The sequence below is a fragment of the Eulemur rufifrons genome, chromosome 16 (assembly GCF_041146395.1).
Source record: "Eulemur rufifrons isolate Redbay chromosome 16, OSU_ERuf_1, whole genome shotgun sequence".
Taxonomy (NCBI): domain Eukaryota; kingdom Metazoa; phylum Chordata; class Mammalia; order Primates; family Lemuridae; genus Eulemur; species Eulemur rufifrons.
The window spans coordinates 96,941,721-96,964,676 of record NC_090998.1 but is presented as its reverse complement, the minus strand read 5'-3'; the positions used below and the strand labels follow the sequence as shown (position 1 = coordinate 96,964,676).

Genomic DNA, 22,956 nt, shown 5'->3' with positions numbered 1-22,956 from the left:
AGCGAGGCCGGCCAAGCCGCTGCCCCCGCGTCCCCCTCAGGCTCCTGCCTTCGCCCACAGCCCCTTATTGCCACCCGCTCGGTTTCCAGGTCCCCCTTCCCCGTGCAGCCCATTCACCTGCTGGGGTGAAGCCCTTTAGGTAGCACCCCCTAATCTCCCTTCCTCCCTGTGACAGCCTTTTCCGCGTTCTCTGTGCCACCGTCTCTGCGTCCTTTAACCCTGACCCTTCTTTTTCTCTTCCATTTTATCTTTTTCTGTCTTGTGTGATCCTCATTCCTTTCTCCCTGTTTTTTTGCTCTTTCTTCTCACCCCCCTCACCATTTTATCTCCACTGACCCCTCCTCTCCATGTCCCTTCTCCCGTCTGTCCCCTCAGCCAAATTTCCTCCCCCTTATTGGACGTCGTCCTCGCCCGCTGGCACAGCTGTTCCCATCTCCTTCTCCAGGCTTCAGGGGTCTAAGCAGGAACAATTGGAGGACGTCTCTTCCCAGGAACTGTAGGGCGGGCAGATGGGGGTTTGTAGTTTTCTTCTTCCTTTTGTGTTTGGAGAAAGGGGAGCTTGGAGGTGTTGAAGAGAGCCTGGAAGCCTCGTTACCTACTGTCACGGCAAAACCTGAGGGATGGTGTGTTACAGCGTGATAAACTGAGGGCCAACATGCATAGTGACACCTTATGAAATAGTTACCTTTCTGACAAAAGTAGCTAAAAAATATATTGATTTTTTTTTTTTAAATTTTGAGCATCTTTTAGTGGGGAGGAACAGCTTCAGAAATTTAAAAATATTTATTTACAGGCTTGATTACTATAACTTAGATAAAATGATTTGTTTTTTTTTGGAGGCAGAGACCAACGGCATTTGAGGACTGACAATCACCTTGCTTGGCACTCAGATTGTGACAGCTTCTTTAATACCTTCCAAAGGGTTCATTTGTTTTGCCCTCTCTTTTTCAGTTGGGAAAAACTTCTATTTGCAAATTTTCCCCTTCCTGTTTCAAAATAGCTTGAGATTTCTGGTTTTTTTCATTGAGTTGAATTACACCTGGTTTGCAGTACATTTATTAAAAAACATTGCTCCAAAATATGCAACAAGCTAAATTTTGGTCTCCGAGAGGGACAGAAATTCTAGTCAAAACAAAATCCCAATAATCATATTCTCCTAGGATGGTAGTCATTTTCTATTTATGGAGATGGCTTCTTTACTTAAGCCTCATGCACCAACTGCTAGCTTCATCCTTTTCTTCTTCAGCTTCCTCACCTCTCTCAGTCTTCATGGAATTCAAGAGAGGAACCTGCTTTAAATTAGATTTTGGCTTAAGGGAATGTTGTAGCTGGGGTGATCTATCCAGAGCACACAAACTTTCTCTGTATCCGCAATAAAGCTGTTTTGCTTTTTTGTCATTCATGTGTTCACTGGAGTGGCACTTTGCATTTCCTTGAAGAACTTGTCCTTTGCAGCCACAGCTGGGCTAACTGGTGTGGGGGCCTAGCTTTCCCTGAGCTTTTGAAATGTCTCCTCATTTTTTGTAGAGATGGAGTCTGTCTACATTGCCCATGCTGGTCTCAAAACTCAAGTGATCCTTCTGCCTCAGCTTCCTGAAGCGCTGGGATTACAGGTGTGAGCCACGGTGCCCACTGGCCATGATTTTGACTGTATGTTCTTATTTATAAAATAAGCTAACAAATACTAAATTGTTGGCATAAATAATTTGAGGCCTAAAATGATATTATTTTCTTCCAGAGAAGTCTTACTTTCATTTCTTCCAGGTGCCTGGCAGAACTCATAACCCAAGATCATCTCAATCTGATTTAGGGACTAAATTCTGAAGCTGAGTTACAGCCCTTCTGGGGAACATGTATTTCTAGTTCAAACTTGTTCTCCTCAAGTACAGCCCACTGGGGTCTGAACTCCCATGCTGAGAATTTACCAAGACACCATCTGCGGGGAGTTAGCTACGCTCCCCGCAAAGAGGATTTTTTTTTTTCTCTTTATTTCGATCATGGTCTCTAAGTTGACAATGCCAGTTTGCAGGGAGTTAGCTACGCTCCCTGCAAAGAGGTTTTTTTCTTCAGATCAGGTCTCTCAGGCAGGGGTCATCTCAAAGGATGAAAAATATAGTAGGAAACAGAAATAAAAGATAAAGTAATGGCAATAATAATACACAGAGCCAAAGATATAGTTTATAAAGTAAAAGTTTATGAAAATAGATAAAGGAGGGTACCCGGATGGAAATTTTTTACCTGCATAAAATATCTCCCCGACTGAAACTCCACACAGGTATTTTATAGGGTACATACAGGCTCCCCGTTGCCAAGGGCAATGGGATTTGCATACTAACAGGCAGTTTGCTTTGGGGTCAAAGTCTCCTAAAAGGCTACTACAGATCCCTTAACTAACTCCAACTAGGGGAACAATGAGTTATAAAATCATCTTGGGGCAAACTTGTAAGTTTTATGATAAGGCTATTACTTTAGCAACAAACAGGGAATCTTGGCTCCGGTGATTGTGTTCTTGGAGACAGAGATGATCCCAGAAATCAACATGGGCTGTGCCTTGTGTTAATTACTTGAACCACATGGTTCCATCTGGGCCTGGCTTGGGCATTAGCATATTTATATGATCAGCTCTCATCTCTGGGGGTCTACCTGTCAGCTCCAGCAACCTTTTGGTTCTAAGGAAAAGGCCTGCCTTGTCTTTCAAAACAGGTGAGAACCAAAGGCCCAGTTTACAGCTGTCTCTTTGAAGTGCAGCTTCTACTAACCAGTGAGACGCCCTCCTGAGAGGAGGCAGCTTTTCAACTAACACATTTATCTTTTCTTTAAGGCAAAGCCTTATTTGACTTCTGAAATCAAATCTTGTCTCCAGAAATACAGGGGGCATTTCTGTAACTCAATATTCTTAGGCTCAACATCTCCCCCTTTTTTATTTTTTGAAGAAAGTTGATGGAGTTGGACAGCCATCACAGCGAGGCATTGGTCTCCGGATTCTTGTCTTGTTTGGAGTTTTCTCCAGACTATAAATAAACACAAGCAAAGGATTAAAATAGTGCCAAAAGTTACAACAGTGGAACTCCCATAGATCTTAAGATGATAAAGTGGATCAGCTGACTCTAAACCAGAAGAGATGTCATTAATAATGTCAGCTTCAGAGAGCAATTTAAGTTTGTGACTGAAGGTACTTAATATTTCTTGTTGTAAGTTTCCAATCTCTTCAGTCAGATTTCCTTGGTTAAGTAGATGTTTTCCCAAGGAAACCAAGTTTGATTAAAAAATGAGGTGTAACACAAAATTGAGTGATATTCCAATTGCAATGAAGTCTAAGTTGCTTTTGTAGACTTATAACCTGGTCTCCCAACAAGGTGACTGCTTGTTATAAGTCAGCCACTTGAATAGCTAATTTAGAATCAATTTGACTTTGGGTAGACCATAATTGATTTAAATTGTGGTGCCAATTTTGAACAAATTCAGTGGTCTGAACGGTCTGATGCAGAGCCACACCTGCGGTGGCCACAGAAGCAGTGACAGCAATGATTCCCAAAATAGCTGCTATTAAGAGACCAATAAATCTTTTTGTACATTTAAGAATGTGGTTAAGTAGTTTGTCCAAAAGGAACATTGCTGGTGTTTCTTGCCAGACTCTTCATTTTAACAGGTAACCATAGTCCTGTTCTGGCTTTGAGAATATAAAGTGTTTCTTTATAAGGACTGAACTTCATAGAATTGTTAACACAGGTATAATGAGAACAGTTGTCACAGGTCACTAGGAAAGAAGGTTCTTTATAAACAGCATGTCCAATCATAAATAAGTAAGGCAGTCTAACACAAACTTGAATATAATGAGTAGAATTTAAATTCAAAGTCCATTCTCGGCTATTGTTTGTATCCAAAGTGTGTGTAATCCAGGCCTGCAAAGGGTGCAAAGCAGCTGATATTTTCCACAATTGATCATGAATAGGGCCACCTAAAATATGAGGAGCTGGAGAGCTCATACTATCATTGAGCCATGTAATATGACTTTTAAGGTCAGTGTCTTTTACAGACATCGAAGTGGCAGTTTTATTCCAATGAAGCTTTTTAAAATTGTGAGAGGAGGCAGGATGGCCATAGGGACTCCAGTCTAGGACAACACCATAAGATGTGGACCCAGCAAGAATGCGCCCCGTGTGAGCTCTACAGTTGTCCCATTGTACCCAAGTTTTAGGGTCAGAAATTATTACTTTCTTACAAAGGGGTATATCTGTGGGTGCAATTTTAGAATGCCCAATAGTGATGTGTCTGGTTGCCAGACACTCTTACCACCATGCTCACCACGCAGATCACGGCAAGAAAAAGATTTACAGATGTTTTAGGTACAGATGTCCGGTTCAATATCCCGTCTGCTTCTTCGTATGTTCTCTTCAGCTGTCCCCACATCATGGTCTGTGCCTGACGTGTCTTCTGCTTTTTCCCCTCAAGTTTCCACTCTGGGTTTGATTCTTCTGTTTGGAATCCAGACTGTTGGTCTGTCATCTGTCAAAACACAAGAAAAACTCTCCCCCACACCTTTGCACATCCTTTTTCCCATTTATTTTCTACATCATCTTTCCACCAGATAGGCTGGTGAGGGGGAAAGAGTCTGATTGTGGACTCCTATTCCAATGCTTTTCTATTGCTGTTAATTTATCTTCCTTATGAATATTCAAAAAATTTTAGATAAATAAGGCTTGATTTATTCTATCTTTGGGAGACTGTGTACCTCCCCTTTTTGTTTTAATAACATGTTTTTTTAAAGTTTGATGTGTACGTTCCATAATGCCTTGTCCTTGAGGATTATAAGGAATGCCAGTAATGTGCTTGATGTCCCATTTAATACAAAAAGCTGTAAAGGAATGACTAGTGTAAGCAGGGCCATTGTCAGTTTTAATGGTGTCTGGGACTCCCACGTATATAAAACAGGAGTGTAAGTGTGAGAACATATGTCTAACAGTTTCTCCAGAGGATGGAGTAGCCATAATAAGACCGGAATAAGTATCTACAGTAACATGTACAACACCTAACTTGCCAAATTCAGGAATATGTGTAACATCCATTTGTCATAATTTATTTGGTGAGAGACCTCGAGGATTAACTCTTGCAGAAAATTTAGGCTGATTAATTAATTGACAAGTGGGACAATGAGAAACAATATGTTTGGCTTGATTATTGATTGTATAATTGCATTGACTTTTCTTAAATCAGTTAACATTTGTCATTTGCCAGATTTCTTTTTTTTTTTTTTTTTTTTTTTTTTTTTTGAGACAGAGTCTCACTCTGTTGCCCAGGCTAGAGTGAGTGCCGTGGCGTTAGCCTAGCTCACAGCAACCTCAAACTCCTGAGCTCAAGCGATCCTCCTGTCTCAGCCTCCCGAGTAGCTGGGACTACAGGCATGCACCACCATGCCCGGCTAATTTTTTCTATATATATTTTTAGCCGTCCATATAATTTCTTTCTATTTTTAGTAGAGATGGGGTCTCGCTCTTGCTCAGGCTGGTCTCGAACTCCTGAGCTCAAACGATCCGCCCACCTCGGCCTCCCAGAGTGCTAGGATTACAGGCGTGAGCCACCGCGCCCGGCCCAGATTTCTTTTTTAATAACAAATATAGGAGAATTTCACAGACTGGTGGACTCCTCTATATGTCCTGCTTGTAATTGTTCTTTTACTAATATTTGAAGAGCACCCAATTTTTTTTGTTTGTTTTTTTGTTTTAGTGGCCACTGCTCTGTCCATATAGGCTTTTGTGATATCCAATTTAAAGCCAGAGCAGAATGGTGCTTTTCAGTAGCAGTGGCCGCTATCCAAAATTTGGATAGCCTAAACCATGCAGAGAAGTATGTGCCTTTGGTGCCTTGAAAGTCTTAGCCCCTTGGCTCCTTTTACCCAAACCAAAACAAGGGTTATAATTCATATTTAGCATAATCTGTTTAGCAGATGTATTAGGTATATTGACGTATGCTCCCCACTGCTGTAACAAATCTCTTCCCCACAAATTAATAGTGATGTTAGCCACGTAAGGTTTTAAAGTGGCTGTCTGTCCATCAGGGCCTGAACAATTTAAAATTTGTCGACTTTGAAATATGTCAGTCATCGTTCCTATTCTGGTAAGAACAGTAGGAACTTGTTGTAAAGGCCAAGCTTTTGGCCAAAAACTTTTAGAAATAATTGTAACATCAGCTCCAGTATCTATAAGTCTAACAAAAGATTTGCCATTTAACTTAATTTCTAATTGAGGTCTTTGATCATTAATAAAAGTTTGCCAATATTGAGCAGCGGATGTAAAAGCCACTAACACTTTGAATTAGCATTATTAAAAGCCAATATATGTAACATTAAATTTTTCAAGTCAGGCGGACTAACCGTTTTTTGCACATCTTGTGATTCATAAGTTTCATAATAAAACTTATGAAATCTGCATAAGTTTTGTTAACATTTTCTTTAACATTTTACAGAAGAAAACACAGACTGTTTAGGAGAAGCTATTTTCTCTTATGCTCTAATATAGCACTGTTGAATTTGAGCAATAACTTATCTTTTTTAAGATCTTTGTTTGTTTGTTTGTTTTTTAATCAGCCTCTCTCAAGGGTGGATCATGCTTCTGGGAATCATTTACATTAGAAAGCAGCGGTTTCCAAGCTTAAAGCAGCTGGCTTGAGCCCCGCAGAGAGCTCTTGCTTAAAGTAAAAGTTTACCCCCCCCTTTTTTTTTCTTTTTTCTCTTTTTTAATTTTTGAACTAACACATTTACTTTTTCTTTAAGGCAAAGCCTTATTTGACTTGTGAAATCAAATCTTGTCTCCAGAAATACAGGGGGCATTTCTATAACTCAATATTCTTAGGCTCAACACCCATCCCCCTGGCTGCAATGCTATGAAAATGGCCCATGCCCTCCTAGCTTCCCCTCTGCAAGTAATACTGGGGGGAAAGTACCCCCAAACACTGGGCATACTTTGAGACTCCTCTTTGTACCCTGATCCAGTAATTCATCATTATCTAGATAGCTCATCAGTGCCTTCAAGCAGATTTTTTTTTTTTTTTTAATATTTATTCAGGTTTTCTAGTTGTTCTCAGTGGACGGTTGGCTTGAGTCATCTACACACCTATAACTGGAAACAGAAGTCTCACCTATGTTGTAAAAAGGTATTGTATATGTTCACTGGTAGTCATTTTAAAATATATAAACAAATTCTTTGATATGCCTTTCTTTAAGAGGTGGGGTTAAATTTCCCTCCCCTTGAGTATGAGTCGCATGTGGTGACCTTCATCTAATAGAATGTGGCAAAATGATGGATTGTGACTCTTGAGGGTGGGTCAGAGCAGCTTCCCCCTTGCTCTCTTGCTCAGGGGAGGCCAGCTGCCACAATGTAAAGGGATTCAAGGAGTCCTGTGGAGAGGCCCATGCAGTAAGGCATTGAGGCCTCTTGCCAACAGCCATGTGAATGAGCCGTCTTAGGAGACCCTCCAGGCTCAGTGTGGCCTCTGGATGACTACGGTCCAGGCCAACTTCTTTACTGCAACATGAAAGACTCTGAACGCAAACTACCCAGCTAAGCCAGCCTTGAATCTTAATCTGCAAACTGTGAGATGACGAATGTTAAACCAAGCAATTTTGGGGTAAATGGTTTTACATTAATAGTAATATGTTTGTTTTTAAATTTTATGTTTTTTATTTTTAATTTAATATTCATTTTATGTGAAAAAGGAAATCAATAGCTTAAAATTTTAAAGTAATATTTAAATAAAAAAGAATACGTTGTATGATCTCTGCTTCCAGTTAGGAATAAAAACAAGAGTTTTTCAGAATGGATGAAGTCATTTCCACAATAGTATTAACAGATAAGCCATTCAGAAACCCTTTAGGATTTATTCTTACTTCCTGAAGGGCTTCTATAATATGGTCTCTAGGCAAAGTGAAAACATACGCGGAGAGCATTTGTCTTTTCCAAAGTAACACAATCTGACTATAGCTAAGTTATTGAATGGAACTATGCTTTTACATAAAAAGCTTAAAACCAATTAAAATATAATTTTAGTTCTTACCTGCTGACTTCTGGATGTAGTTCAGCCAGTCACTTCATGATCTTGGTGAACGCAAGTTCAGAGTATTTGGAGGTATGAATCTAACAGGTGCATCAGGTAATAATTTAGCAGATTCAATTTGTTTACAATTCTTGACACCCTAAATAAGCATTTTAAAAGTTTTCTTAACACCATTACATAGTGATAATCTAGCTTATTCAATTAAAATAAATTTTAAAATTATAAATAAAATAAACTGCTCTGAAAATTTTACTTTAAGATTATTTATATCAAGTAACTTTACTTCAGCAGTGCTCAGGGCTATGTATTAAGAAAACATGCCCAACACAATTTTTTATAGTAATGATAAAGTCTATGAGACTATGTCTAAATCAGCCTTCCTCAACTGGGATTCTTCCTCTGAACCCCAGAACAGAGCAAAAGGTGTAACTATTTTCTCAACCCTCCCAAAGACAGGACATAACCAACCCACCTGATAAAGGCTGGTCTGAAGAGTAATTATAAATATTCTATATTTTATTTACTAAATACTTTATGTAATGAACACAAACTACATGCACAGAATTGTATCACAGGTTATGGGGGGGAGGGGAACTAGTAATATAAAGTGCAGCCTCCTTCACTTGTGAAAGATAAAATTAAAATGATCAGTTAGTTACTATTAACTATGCAAGTACACTATAAATGGTGTGAAACCACTGTAAATCCTGTAAAAATTCAACAAAGGAAGGGCTCAGACTTTAAATCCTAGATGAAAAGTCAGGGCAAAATACATAAAATATTAGCTCTGTCACACTAGAATATTACTTTTACTTATTGCCATTCTCTCTCCCACTAGATTTAAGCTTCATATAAAAGCACAGATTTTTGTCTATTTTGTTCACTGTTGCTTTCCCAGTTCCTAGAATAATGTACACAGTTGGTATGTAATAACTCTTTGTTCAGTAAATAAGTGAAAAGATTGGAATGTGATAGTTAAAAGTGATAGTTGAAACCACAGAAAAAATGAGCTCTCCAAGAAAAAGCCAAATTACTGGTATGTAATAGCAACGATAATAGCTGTACTTACTGAGTACATCCTCAGTACATTGTACTAAGAATTTTTCCATATTAAACTCATTTAAACTTCTAAATATTTGAGGTAACTATTATCCTCATTTGAAGACAAAAAGCTCAGAGAGTGAGGTAGCTCTCACAGAGTCACAGGATGAGCAGGAGGCAGAGCAAACTTCCATCATTTTCCACATCGTGTTTAAAACCTCAGTGAGGTACAGATGAGGGCATAAAAAAATAAAATGACTACCTTTTATGGTTTTAATAATTATGAGATAACACTAGCTATAAAAAGTGATGAAAGTATAATAATTAGTTACTTACAGAGTAGCACTATTCAAGAATAAAGAAGAAAAAAAAGACTGGAAAGCAGCAGGGCCCCACCTTTTTGGCACCATTCATTTCCTTCACAGCCATCTTTATATCACTGTTTCTTGTTTCGTTTTTTTGGAAAGCAAGAGTTGCATATCTAAAACAGAAAAGCAGAAAACCAAAAGGTTTTTCATTGACTTTACATTACCTCAAACTTAATTTTGTAATCACTGGCTCAAATATAGTTTTCACAATAATAAATGCTCTTATAAAGGTTGACATACTAAGCCGGGCGAGGTAGCTCACGCCTGTAATCCTAGCACCCTGGGAGGCCAAGGCGGGTGGATCGCTCAAGGTCAGGAGTTCGAGACCAGCCTGGACGAGACCCCATCTCTACTAAAAATAGAAAGAAATTATATAGACAGCTAAAAATATATATATAGAAAAAATTAGCCGGGCATGTTGGCACATGCCTGTAGTCCCAGCTACTCAGGAGGCTGAGGCAGGAGGATCCCTTGAGCCCAGGAGTTTGAGGTTGCTGTGAGCTAGGCTGATGCCACGGCACTCTAGCCCGGGCAACAGAGTGAGACTCTGTCAAAAAAAAAAAAAAAAAAAAAAAAAAGGTTGATATACTTAGTTTGAAATCAGGAAGAATGTTTATTTAGGATAACTAAATAAAAACCAAATTAAAGATGAGAAATAAAAGACACTAAGCATTTCTCATGAATTATCTCCTATTAATTTTATATTAAAATTTAATGTAAAACATTTGCAAAGCTGATATATGATAAAGTTACAGAGATTAGCAATCTGGGGACTATTTATACTAAAAAAATTAAAATTAATTCCTATGTTCAAACATAACCTCCAGATGACTCAAAGGCTTGCAATGTGAAAGTCAAAATTTAAAACATTTACCAGAATATTTAAGAGAATATCTTTATGGCCTTGTTGTGGGGAAATATTTAGACCAAAAAAACAAGAAAAGTTGAAACATCGAATCAGAACTTTAACCACATAATTGAGAAAGTCAGGCAAGAGCTATTCCCATAAAAGCACCAGACCTAGAGAGTGTCAGTGGAAGGATACATACCAAATCTGAAAAGTGGTTGTTTTCAAATGATGGGACTATGGATAATTTTTTATAGCCTCCTTGTATTTTTGCATTTAATTGTATTTTCTAAATTTCCACACAGTATGTATAATACTTAAGAAAAGAAAACCCCACAGCTTGTTTTAAGGTTTCAACAAGATGCTAAAAGAATCTTTCACATCAGGTAAATACTACTAGGATTATAATACTACTTTAATGAACTGTATTAATACCACATTAATGAGTAAAATTTAGAAAGCATATACTCTTAGGTGACTCCATTAAATAAAACACCTATTTTCTAACAAATTTCAATCCCAACTACAAACAGGATTCTCTCTTAATTGATAAAGATTTTCATATCTGAAATGAACAGCCATCACTTTTTATCAGAAGACAGTAAAGGTATTTCCATCACCACTGTGATTTGAATGATCTGACAATGTCACAAAATAGAAAGTAGCAACAGACAGATTGGAAGAGATTATATATAGATGATGTAGCTATCCACCTAAAAAGTATAAAAGTGTCATCTAAAAAGTAATTAAAATCAGAAATAATAGAATACAATTTTCTGAGCATCTACTATGTGCCCGGCTTTACTCCTAGTGCTTTACATACTTAACTCACAGTAGTTTCACAACATCGCTATGACAGTACTATCGACCTCACTTTATAGACAAAGAGGAGGCTGAGGTACAAAAAGGTCAAGTAAATTGCCCAAATTTATTCATCAAGTTGCTGACAGACCTGGGAATTGAGCCGAAGTTATCTCTTTCTGGAGCCCGTTCTCCTTAACTAAGGCTCTCTACATTCCCTGTGAAACAGTGCGTAACAAGATAAAGTACAGGGAAGTCAGTCAGTCTGCTACATACCACTAATAACAAGCTACAAAGTATAATCCAAGAAAGATCTGATTAAGAACAGCACGAACTAATGACTGCAGCTATTTGTCTATAATGACTGCAACTATTTGTCTGCATGGCCCCCTATACTAGCCTGGGACCCTCCTGTGGGAATGGCCTTTGACTTTATCCCCCACTGTGGCTGATGTCTGGTACAGAACCTCTAGTGAGCAGCAGGCACACAGTAATGCACATTGCACTGAATTTGGGAAACACACCTGTAATTAGTAGAAGAATCATAAATTGAAATTTCAGAAACTAGGTATTTCTGGAAATGAGACCTTCAATCAGCCTAAAAAAAGAGAAATAATATGAAGTTCAAAAAGAAATCTTGGCATACCTCAGATACTGAAGGGCAGAGGCCACCAACATGTACCAAATAACCTTTATCTCTTCGTAAGGGTTCAGCATACATTTCTGCTTGTAGAAAAACAGAATATACCACAGAAATGATCATCATTGTATTGAGATGTTTAAGAGAAAATGAAAACTTGCTAAATATTTTGTGCTTTCTTTTTACTATCACAAAGCTTGTCAAAAAGTTATCAACAAATATCAGCATGACCAGACTGAAGACCAAAAGCCTGGAGTACAGTGTTAAGATTTCTGGGCCTTAATCATATCATCTTGAAAAATAAATGGGTATGGATTAGTTGATATTAAGTCTCTCATAGCTCAAATGAATAAATTACATCTAAACGGAGTAATCAGTTACAGCTGTCCTTTGGTATCCCTGGGGGACTTGTTCTAGGACTCCCTGCGGATACCAAGATCTGAGGATGCTCAAATCCCTTATATAAAATGGCACAGTATTTGCATATAATCCACACACATCCTCCTATACACCTTAAATTATCTCTAGATTACTCACAATACCTAATACAATGTAAATTCTATGTAAATAGTTGTTATGCTGCGTTGTTTAGGAAATAATGACAAGAAAGTTGGTTGAATCCATGAATACAGAACCCATGGGCTGACTGTACATCATGACTAAAAAAGTCTGTCATTTGTCCCTGGTTCAGAGAAGTGCTATGAGAACACTGGATGTACACAGGATCTTAACTCCGTAGTGTTAGTGCTGGCTAGAGCTAGTGGTTTCAGAGACCTCTTTACACACATTCCTTTGTTCAGGAAATAATGTACCAAGAAAACCTTTCAATCAGACAAATATCAACAGCAGGTATTATATAGCTTGTGATAATGTTAAGAGCACATAAGAAAAAAACAGACAAATTACTTGAGTTAGACAGCATGATCTTGGAAACCACAAATACTTGGATTATAGATAATTATTTTTCTTGCTTGACAAAAAAATTCAAAATTCTTAGGCTGTCATCTCATAGTCAATATTGTGAAGGGAACCTGGTCTGAAATCAAAAATTCACTAAATTGAGACTTGAATTACTAGCAAATCCTATACCTGGCACAGAGGGAGTACACAAATATTGTTGAATGAATCCATGAGTACTTTTACTTATGTTTTAATCATTTTTAAATAATAATGGGAGATTTGTAAATTTTATTGTGTTCATTAAGTAATAATAGTAACAAGAGTAGCCTAGCACTTACTGAATGCTCTGCTCCAGGCAACGCGCTAAGCAGTTTATATACACATCACCTCACATGATTCTCCCAACCACTCTGTGAGGGAGCTATTATTAATATTATTTCCATTTTACAGATGTTGATACTGAGGTCATAGGAGTTTAGGTCACAAATCTGTTAAGTATTGGTGCTAGAATTCAGGCAGAGTCTTTCATCTTTAGGTAATTAATACCTAACCTTCTTCATTAACTTACTTCATTTAATTTGTTAATCTCTTTGGATTATAAATGTATTCTACAGAGAAAATAGTGAAACTACCTAGCTTTACATTTTTATATTGCAGTGAAAAAGAAGTAAAGAGATATAGTACACTAAAGGAGTCAGAAGGTATACATTACACCTATCACCTAACCCTTCACTAATTCAATACAAAATATCTACTGGATACTCTATGGGCTGCACACTGTACTTGGCAGTGAACAAAATCCCTGATCTTGCTGAGCTAGTATGTAAGGGTGGGAAGGCAGTGAACCCAGTAATCAATCAAGCATCAAGTAAGCAAAACACAACAGTATTGTGACAAGTGATATGGTGGAAAATAATGCAAGGAAAGAAAAAAAGTTACAATTAAATCAGATGATATAATATTTTAAGTTGTGTATATGTATTAATATATGCATAAAGAAATGCATTGAAATGATCACTAAAATATTCATAGTGGTTACTGAAGGTTGGAGAAACTTCAGGTAATTTTAATTTTCTTATATTTTCATATTTTATTTAAAAATCTTAATAAGCCATTATTTATACAAGCAGAAAAAAATAAAACCATCGCTAATATGGAAAATTTAAAAACCCACAGAAACATACAGATAAAAATAAAGAGAGATAGCGTAACTATCACAAGAAATGATAGAATTTTCTCTAGTGCCTGTGATTATTCTAACTATTATAAGCATTTAGGGACTATCTAAAGATGAAAATACTCCTGAAATAGATGAAATTATTAAAGTGAGGGAAAGCAAATAGTTTCCATCACTAATACCGATTTGATAGATTAGTACTGGTTACCTGAGGAAAACTGAGAAGTTGGTTTTGTTCACCAGGTAACCGCACCTGGAAAGTGTCCAGTGAGGGCTCAGTGGAAAAGAATGCAGCTTATCTACTTGCTAACCAAATCTTGGGTTTAAGCTTTTAGCAATTTTCTGCTCTTTAAAAAGTTGACCTCCAACTGGCCAATTTCTCATTTTGTATAAAGAAAAGCCGCAAACAGGAATAAAATATTAAAACAGCTCAGGCAGCCAACACAACCCAGAAGCAGGTAAGTATTATTTTACAAATAGGTTAGGATTCCTCAGTAAATTGTTAAACCAACCTGGTGTAAACTTCAGATTCCATCTATCTTGTTCTATTTGATTTTCTTTCCTTCCTCAGAAGTCAAATCCTGTCAGGTTTTCTTTAGCATCAAACCAGTCTTCACTTATTTCTTGGTAATTTCTACAGTCTCATAAATTGAAAACAATGAGCTATGAATTACCTACAATGTTTAACCCTCTGAAAAGTTATCTAAAAAGCATGATGAATCACTATGATAATTACTTGTTTTATATACAAATCTAAAGATGAATATTAAGCAAAATAAGAGAACCAAGCATAAGGTTTCTGTGAATAAGGGATTTCAGCAGTCCCGGAATAAAAAGTTCTTTTCAGTTTGAGTGATCTGCTTCCTAGTTTCCCTTTAATTAATACTGATTCCCAGTTTATTAAAACTGTTACTATTCTGATTTTCCAATTGTTATTTATTGGAAAAAAGACATTATCTTTATATACAGAATAAGAGAAAACTTCTTTAAAAGGACTAAGTAGTGCTGCAGCTCTTTATATCATTAAAATTAATGATCTTTTTGGAATGACCATAATCTCTTTTCATAGAGGAGAAAACTAAAAAAATGTACACAATTTACAGAGATACAATTAGACACAAGAAAGAAAGTTTTCAAATTGGAAACATGAAGCAGAATAAAAGTCCGTATTATTATTCAGCATTATCAGATATATTAGGTGACTTTAAAGACAAGTCAAGCAAAAATAAGAGCATACTTAACATTCACAATCAGAATGATGCCATTGCAGTCAATTAAAAATATTTATTTTGATTTAATGAATAAACACTAGAGATATTTTAAACCTTGACTGTTTTCTGGCAACTATGAAAGATAATATATTTTTATACTAACTTTTATCATCAACTTTCAGTTGATCAAAGTCTACATTTATATCACCATTTTTTAAAACGTCTTTCTTGGGTGACGTATTTTGTTTAGGATGACTACTGTCAGATAACAAAGATATCTGAGGATTAAGATAATAAAAACAGTAATAAGGACTAGCAATTATTGCGCTCTTACTATGTGACAGGCACTCTTCACTGGCATTGTTTAGCCCGTACAATAACGAAGGCTATGAGAGTAAAACCATCAACTTGACTTCACAGATGAGAAAACGGAATCTAAGAAACTCATTGCTCCAAGCCACAGTTAACAAGAATTAGGATTTGAATCCAGTCTGTGTATAGTCACTCTGTGCTAACACTAGTATTTTGGAAAGTGTGGCAGATACACACTAGAAGTACTTGAGATAACTTTGGGAGGTCTATATAAATATTAATAACATTAACCTTTAACAGTTATGTATTTAGTGTATGCTTATGTATATCTTTTATTTATGGGAAGTAATATTTCTTTCTTATATGTAAGAGTGAATTATTCTTCACACTTAAATTTTTGTGAAAAGGAGAATCATTTAAAGAAAAATACAGAACAACATTACAGGTAACTAGGGCTATGGTAAATTGTGAAGATGGTACATGAATAGCTGAAATTTAGAAATACTGTACTACACTATACTGGCTTTCATGCATAACTAGTTAATTTAATGAGACAGGGACTAAAATGTAATCCCAACTTAAAATAGATATTGTTTTATAGCCAAAAGTATGATTATAAAAATTGTTACATCTACATCTTGTACGTTTGAAAATAATTTATTCTTCCTAAATAAGCAGCTTATACCATTGGTGCCATTGCAATGAAAATAAAGCCTTTAAGAATTATCATATAGTACTGAATGTATAAATTGTTTAAGCAAAGTATTAATACGTAAGAAATTTAAGTACATGAAAATCTAGTTATGAATCTGTTAATTCTTTGTGGATAACTGAGTTTTTTAAAAAATGAATTTAACGATAGAACAACTTGTTAAAACAATTTACTTTTTATCATTCATGTTAGTAGAAAGGAACATATATTAATCAAGTATTTCACTTTGGACTTGGGAATCCATCTTGGGGGATTACCTAAGGCCACTCAAAGAATGAAACCTTAAAGTTAAGACCAAAGTCAGAAAAGCAGAAATAAACTTCAGCTTTCCTATTCCATTGCCTCCTGGCCTGATAATGGAATGTAACTTATGTTACTATAACACTTTATAATTTGCAGGGTGTTCTTATATAGATTAAACCATCTTTCCTGATTGTCATCTGACCAAGATTCCCTTGGTGGAAAAAGACAGAATGAGAAAACTTATGAGGGGCATTTAAAAACTATTTTCCTCATTTCAACAAAGGAGAAATTAAAACTTTGCTCTACCTAAAATAAATGGAACATTACTTTATTCTACCCCATGACATGAAGGTGCAAGATATTAGTTTTAACTACACTCATGCAACACGATGGTGGCCATATATCATGGATTTGCCCGGGACAGTCCAGATTTATACCTATTGCTGTGGTGAATGATTAACATTACTATTACTCTCTTTCATCCTCAAAAGTCTAGTGATTTGGTGATAAACTATATGCTTACCCTACTCAACATATATTGCTGATATCTGTTTCATTAGGCTTAAATACACCATTATGTTCCTCCTAATTAAAGTAAGCTATAAAGTAAGCTAGTTGAGTGAAAAGAAGGATGTCGGAGTCTCTAAAAATTATAATTTACTTACGCCATAAAATTAAAGATTTGGGGCTGGGCGCTCTAAACTTCTGACTTCTGTCATCAATGGTTTGCAATGTGGGATATGCTCGCCTCAGGGAGGATCAAAATGATCTACTGGGAAGTTAGAGGAAAATACTAGAACTTCCTTTTTCCTATTTTTTTTTTTTTTTTTTTGACAGAGTCTCACTCTGTTGCCCGGGCTAGAGTGCCCTGGCATCAGCCTAGCTCACAGCAACCTCAAACTCCTGGGCTCGAGCGATCCTCCTGCCTCAGCCTCCCGAGTAGCTGGGACTACAGGCATGTGCCACCATGCCTGGCTAATTTTTTCTCTATATACATATATTTTTTAGCTGTCCATATATTTTCTTTCTATTTTTAGTAGAGATGGGGTGTCGCTCTTGCTCAGCCTGGTCTCCAACTCCTGAGCTCAAATAATCTGCCCGCCTCGGCCTCCCAGAGTGCTAGGATTACAGGTGTGAGCCACCGAGAACTTCCATTTTTATTTTTCATCTTTTAAAATATTAAGCTGTAATAATGATTAGTATATAGAGTGACAAAGATGCCTGGTGGCTACTATGTTATTTCTACAAGAGTTACTAGGAACAGAATAAGGAGAATGTGCCAAATTAGATTCATGCCTAACCATACTGGAAAATAAACATAAAAACAAAAGATGTTATAGTATATAATGTCTTAAATTAATCTGCTTCAATTTATCTAAATGTGCCTTTTTCTATACCTTGAAAGAACTGATTTTATGTTATAATATAAATGGAATATGAACAAAAGTGTGGAAGACTTCAACTGGGGAATTTTAGTTTAAGAAATCTCTAATTTATGTGTATAATCTTGAGGTTCACAAGGTATTAGTCAAACAAGTCAGGCTTACTGTTCACTCTCTCTTTTGGTTTTTTTTTTTTTTTTTAAGACAAGTGCAGTAGTGAGAAGAGGGGAAAGAGCAGAACAAGGCGTTCAGTCTATAACTGACGGTGAACAATCAATCGAGATAACTGACTACCTTCAGACCAGTCTGTTCACTCTCATATTAAAATGTAAGACAATACAAGGCTAAACTTAAAGAACCGCTACTACATTCTTCCCCAATTGCTAAAGATTTTAAAGTCTGAAGATACGAAATAATGGAACACTCAAACTGCTGGTGAGAATGTCAAAGAATAACATCAACTTTGAAACAATTTGCTCTTGCTTGGTCAAGGTGAACTCTTTAGACTTTAGAGCCGATAATTTCACTCCTAGGTATATGCCCTAGAGCAGGGGTCCCCAACCGTTTTTGGCACCAGAGACCGGGTTCATGGAAGATAATTTTTCAGAGGGGGGGTGTGGGGAGCCATGAGGAATGGCTGTAAACACAGATGATGAAGTCGCTCATCTGCCATGCAGCCCCCCAGTTCCCAAGTTTAATGGAAGACCATTTTTCCCACAGACTGGGTGGCAGGGGGCGCTATTCTGCCACCTGGTTGTGGGGGGCACAGCCCTAGGGATACTGATGCACATGTTCACCAGGCTACACACACACAAATGCATAAAAGAGCAATGTTCTTAATGGTCGGTCGCATTGGGTATCAACCCAGATTATAAAAAAACTATAATGGATAAATCTATTATGGTACCAGCCATACAACAAAACAATAAAGAAAAATGAACGTGAAATTTAGCTGCCTACATGAATATGGATCAATCTTATAAATAAATATAATATTGAATTAAAGAAGAAAACACGAAGGATCACCTCCAGTTATGACTCCATTTAAAGTCAAAATAGGCAAGCTAAACTGTATTGTTTAGGGATACATATATAGATGGTAAAAATCATGGAAGGAAGTAATTACCATAAAAATCAGGATAGCAATTCCACCAGATGTTGGAACAGGAACGTATGTAATTGGAAAGGACACAGGAGGCTTCTGGGGTGCTGACAATGTCCTATTTCTTACCTTGAGTAATATTTGCTTCACAATACATTTGCTTCATAATTATCATATGTACATTTATGTGTAAATAAACCCTTTTAAATTATCAATTTTTTATATCATAATGGTATTGTGGTTAAGTCTTTTTTAGGGATACATATTGAAATAATTATGGATAAACTGATATGCCTCAGATTTGCCTTCAAAATTATAGCGGAAAGGAAGAGAGTGGATAGAATAAAGTAAAGAATTGAAATTGTTGAAGCTGAGAGATGGATACATGGGGTTCATTATACTACTGTCTACTTTTGAATATGTTTAAAAGTTTTCATTAGTACAAAGTTTTTTAAAAGCCTTTATGGAAATAACTAAACAATGAAGACATACACTAGCTTCATAAACGGGAATACTCTTATCTATAGATTTAGTGCGAGTCTAATCCAAAGTCCAACAGGGCTTTTGGAAAACTTAATAAACTAATTTGAAAATTTACATGGCCATTCCATGTAAATATAATATATAAATATAAATATTTATATTCTGTATAAATATTTATACAGAGTGGCCATATACATTTTAAGAATGGCCAAAACATTACAAAAGAAGAAGAAAAAGAAAGGGACCTGCCTTCCCAGGTATCAGGACACTATAAAGCAAACTGCAGAAGACACTGTGGAGCTGGCACGATGATGAACCAGTGGGCTAATACAGTCTATAATCGAACGCATCATGTATGGGAGCCTGATACACTATTCTATACTGCACACCAGTGGTGAAAGGAAAGACTACTCAGTAAGTAGCTGTGGAACAGAGGGTTCTCCATATATAGAAAATAAATGCAATTAAATCCCTTCTTCAAAAATCAATTCCAGGCTTCTATGTAAAAGGCAAGATTTTTCAACTTTTACAAGTAAATCTGGATGAAATCTTTATTACCGAGTGTAAGAAAACATTCTTAACACAAAAACATACGCCGAGAAGATGTTAGTTAAGTATGTTTTAACACATATAACCAACAAAGAATTTGTGTTCAGAACATAAAGGGAGGCTTATGAAAAAAACAGAAAAATATGCAAAAGACATGAACAAGCATGTCTTTCACAGAAGAAACCATACCAAGCAATTAAGCACATAAAGAAATGCCTAACCTCTTAGCAATCAGAAAAGAACAAGTCCATGAAATCCTATTTTACCCATCAGATTAGCAAAAATTTTAATGTCGGAAAAAATCAAGCATTGATGAAGATGTGAAAGTGGAACTTACACACAGTGACGTGGGAGCAATTATCACTTTAGAAAATAATGTGGCCCTATCTTGTACAATTGGTCATGCCCACACCTCACAACTGAGAATTCTACTTCTAGATATATGTTAGAGAAACAAGGATACTAAAAGTCAGGGGGGTACTAAGATATAGGTACAAGAATTTACAGCATAGTTTGTAACAGAAAAAACTAAAAACTAGAAACTACTCAACTGTCCGCCACTAGGACATCTGTGTTGGGTGGTGGCTTATACCTGTTTATTGGTGTGCATCATTACATAAGTTTTATTTTTTTTGTATAAAAGTTTCAAAAGGAATTAAATCTTTTCTTTTAAATATTATTGATTACTTTATCTGATGTCACATTTTAAGTAACTAAAAATTGCAACAACCTCATGTTTGCTAAGAAATGACTCGCTTTGGCCGGGCACGGTGGCTCACTCCTGTAATCCTAGCACTCTGGGAGGCCCAGGCGGGAGGACTGCTTGAGCTCAGGAGTTTGAGACCAGCCTGAGCAAGAGCGAGACCCCATCTCTACTAAAAATAGAATGAAATTAGCCAAACAACTAAAAATAGAAAAAATTAGCCGGGCATGGTGGCGCATGTCTGTAGTCCCAGCTACCCGGGAGACTGAGGCAGGAGGATCGCTTGAGCCCCGGAGTCTGAGGTTGCTGTGAGCTAGGCTGATGCCATGACACTCACTCTAGCCCAGGCAACAGAGTGAGATTGTCTCAAAACAAAACAAACAAAAAAAAAGACTTGCTTCATTTTGAGGTATGTAGCTTAAAAACTCCAATCTGAACTGAATAAAGATCAATTTAAGAAAAGCATTAAAGCAAAATTTCCCCTGACACTTACAAACCTACAAAGACATTATGATTTCAAAAAATAAAAGGCTTTCTACTAACTTCTTAACCCCTTCCCCATATTGAACTCACACTGAATGCTGTGGACATTAGATCACAACGGACAGCTCCGAGCTGGTTAAGGACACAAACGACAGGGTGGGCACACCAAAACCTGTCTGTTCCACTGTTTTGCCAAGAGACTTTCTAGTTTGTTTTCAAGTACATATGGCCAGGCCGGGCGCGGTGGCTCACGCCTGTAATCCTAGCACTCTGGGAGGCCGAGGTGGGCGGATCGTTTGAGCTCAGGAGTCTGAGACCAGCCTGAGCAAGAGCGAGACCCCATCTCTACTAAAAATAGAAAGAAATTATATGGACAGCTAAAAATATATATAGAAAAAATTAGCCGGGCATAGTGGCGCATGCCTGTAGTCCCAGCTACTCGGGAGGCTGAGACAGGAGGATTGCTTGAGCTCAGGAGTTTGAGGTTGCTGTGAGCTAGGCTGATGCCACGGCACTCACTCTAGCCCAGGCAACAGAGAGAGACTCTGTCTCAAAAAAAAAAAAAAAAAAAGTACATATGGCCAAATTTGAACTTTCTTCACAGTTATATTAAAGGAGCTGCAGAGGTGTAATCCACAAGGAATACCATCTGCTACACCCCAAAGGGACTGTCTGCAACAAAACACGGTGGCCACTCCTAAGGCAGCAGAGACAGTTCCAGTATATTAAATGGCCTTTGGAACTTCTAGGTTTAACAGTACAGGTAAAACATTTCAGTCGGTCCTCTAAGATGCCTTTCTAGAAAGTACAGTTCTTTTTCATTTCTCAACTGATAATTTTCTATTTTTATTAAGTGAACTCATTTATTGTTTTGAGATGACTGGTTATAGAATGTGGTTTTGTGTGAAATTAAACAAATCAAGAACACGCACATTTGTGTTTTCAGAAAAAGAAAAAAAGACATTTCTATTACACTCACGCCTCACTTAGGGTGTGGAACGTGGTTCCCGAAAGTGGAGGTGCTGAGCGAGCCTGCGCCGTCCGGGGCGCCGTCAGCACAGTGCTACGGAGACACAGCGCACTGACCAGTCGCTCCTCTGCTTTACACAAATCCCTGAAATCAGGGAACGGCCCCAGTTAGAGTTTCTCTGGCCACCTGTCATAGAATTGTTGGTTAATCCCCTCGGGCTGCACTAGTGGCTCTGATGTTTCCAGAAGTCTAATGGTCTTACAGCAACCCCTAGCTCTCTACTGATCCATCCCCCTCCGTTTCCTCAGTCGCTTCCCCTGAAGAAAACTCGAGCTGTCCACACAGTAAGCACAGTGCTCTTCCTTTGCTTCACCAGGGCAGGTCCTCCACCGGCACCAGCACACATTTGCACACCCCATTATTATAGGTTAAAACTGTACAGCAGAACAATAAATGGCAGAAAGAAAAGCCACCACCAAGAATAAACAACCTTATTGCAGAACGTGCTCTACACTCCATTCCAGACAGCTGAGGGGTCCCGGGGGAGTGTGCGGAAGGAGCAAGGTGGCTCGCGTGGCCAGAGGGGACAGCGTGGCCAGTCAGTGCTGGTTCTCAGTCGGATGCATGGTGAGCCAACCACTAGAAAAAGTGCATGTCCTTCCACTTCATTTTTAGTCAAAACCATTCAATGATAAAAAGAATAAAAACCAAAGACGTTCCATGACCTGGAAGGCCAAACATGAACTGCCTTTGGTCACCTCTCTGGCCTCACTCCCACCCCTGGCCCCGCGGCTCGCAGCCACTCTGCCTTCTTCAATGTTCCTCTCGCACACACAGCTTGGCACTTCCTGATCCCTGATGAAAATGCTCCGCCCTCCGGAGCTTTGTGGCTGACGCCCTTAAACCCTTGCCTGTGTTTCACCTCACTGATGCCTTCCCTGAACACCCTGTTTAAATTAACGTCTCCATTTCTCCCACATGAT

The 22,956-nt window shown here is 37.6% G+C and overlaps 1 long non-coding RNA gene across 1 annotated transcript in view; it reads left to right on the top strand.

Annotated features, from left to right (window-relative positions):
• Window positions 1–18,163, top strand: part of LOC138397186 (uncharacterized) — a 40,965-nt gene extending 22,802 nt beyond the window's left edge. Inside the window, exons 2-3 of the long non-coding RNA XR_011235751.1 lie at window positions 7,062–7,149; window positions 17,888–18,163. This is a non-coding gene — a long non-coding RNA (uncharacterized lncRNA). The remainder of the gene's footprint in view (window positions 1–7,061; window positions 7,150–17,887) is intronic.
• Window positions 18,164–22,956: the final 4,793 nt, after the last annotated feature.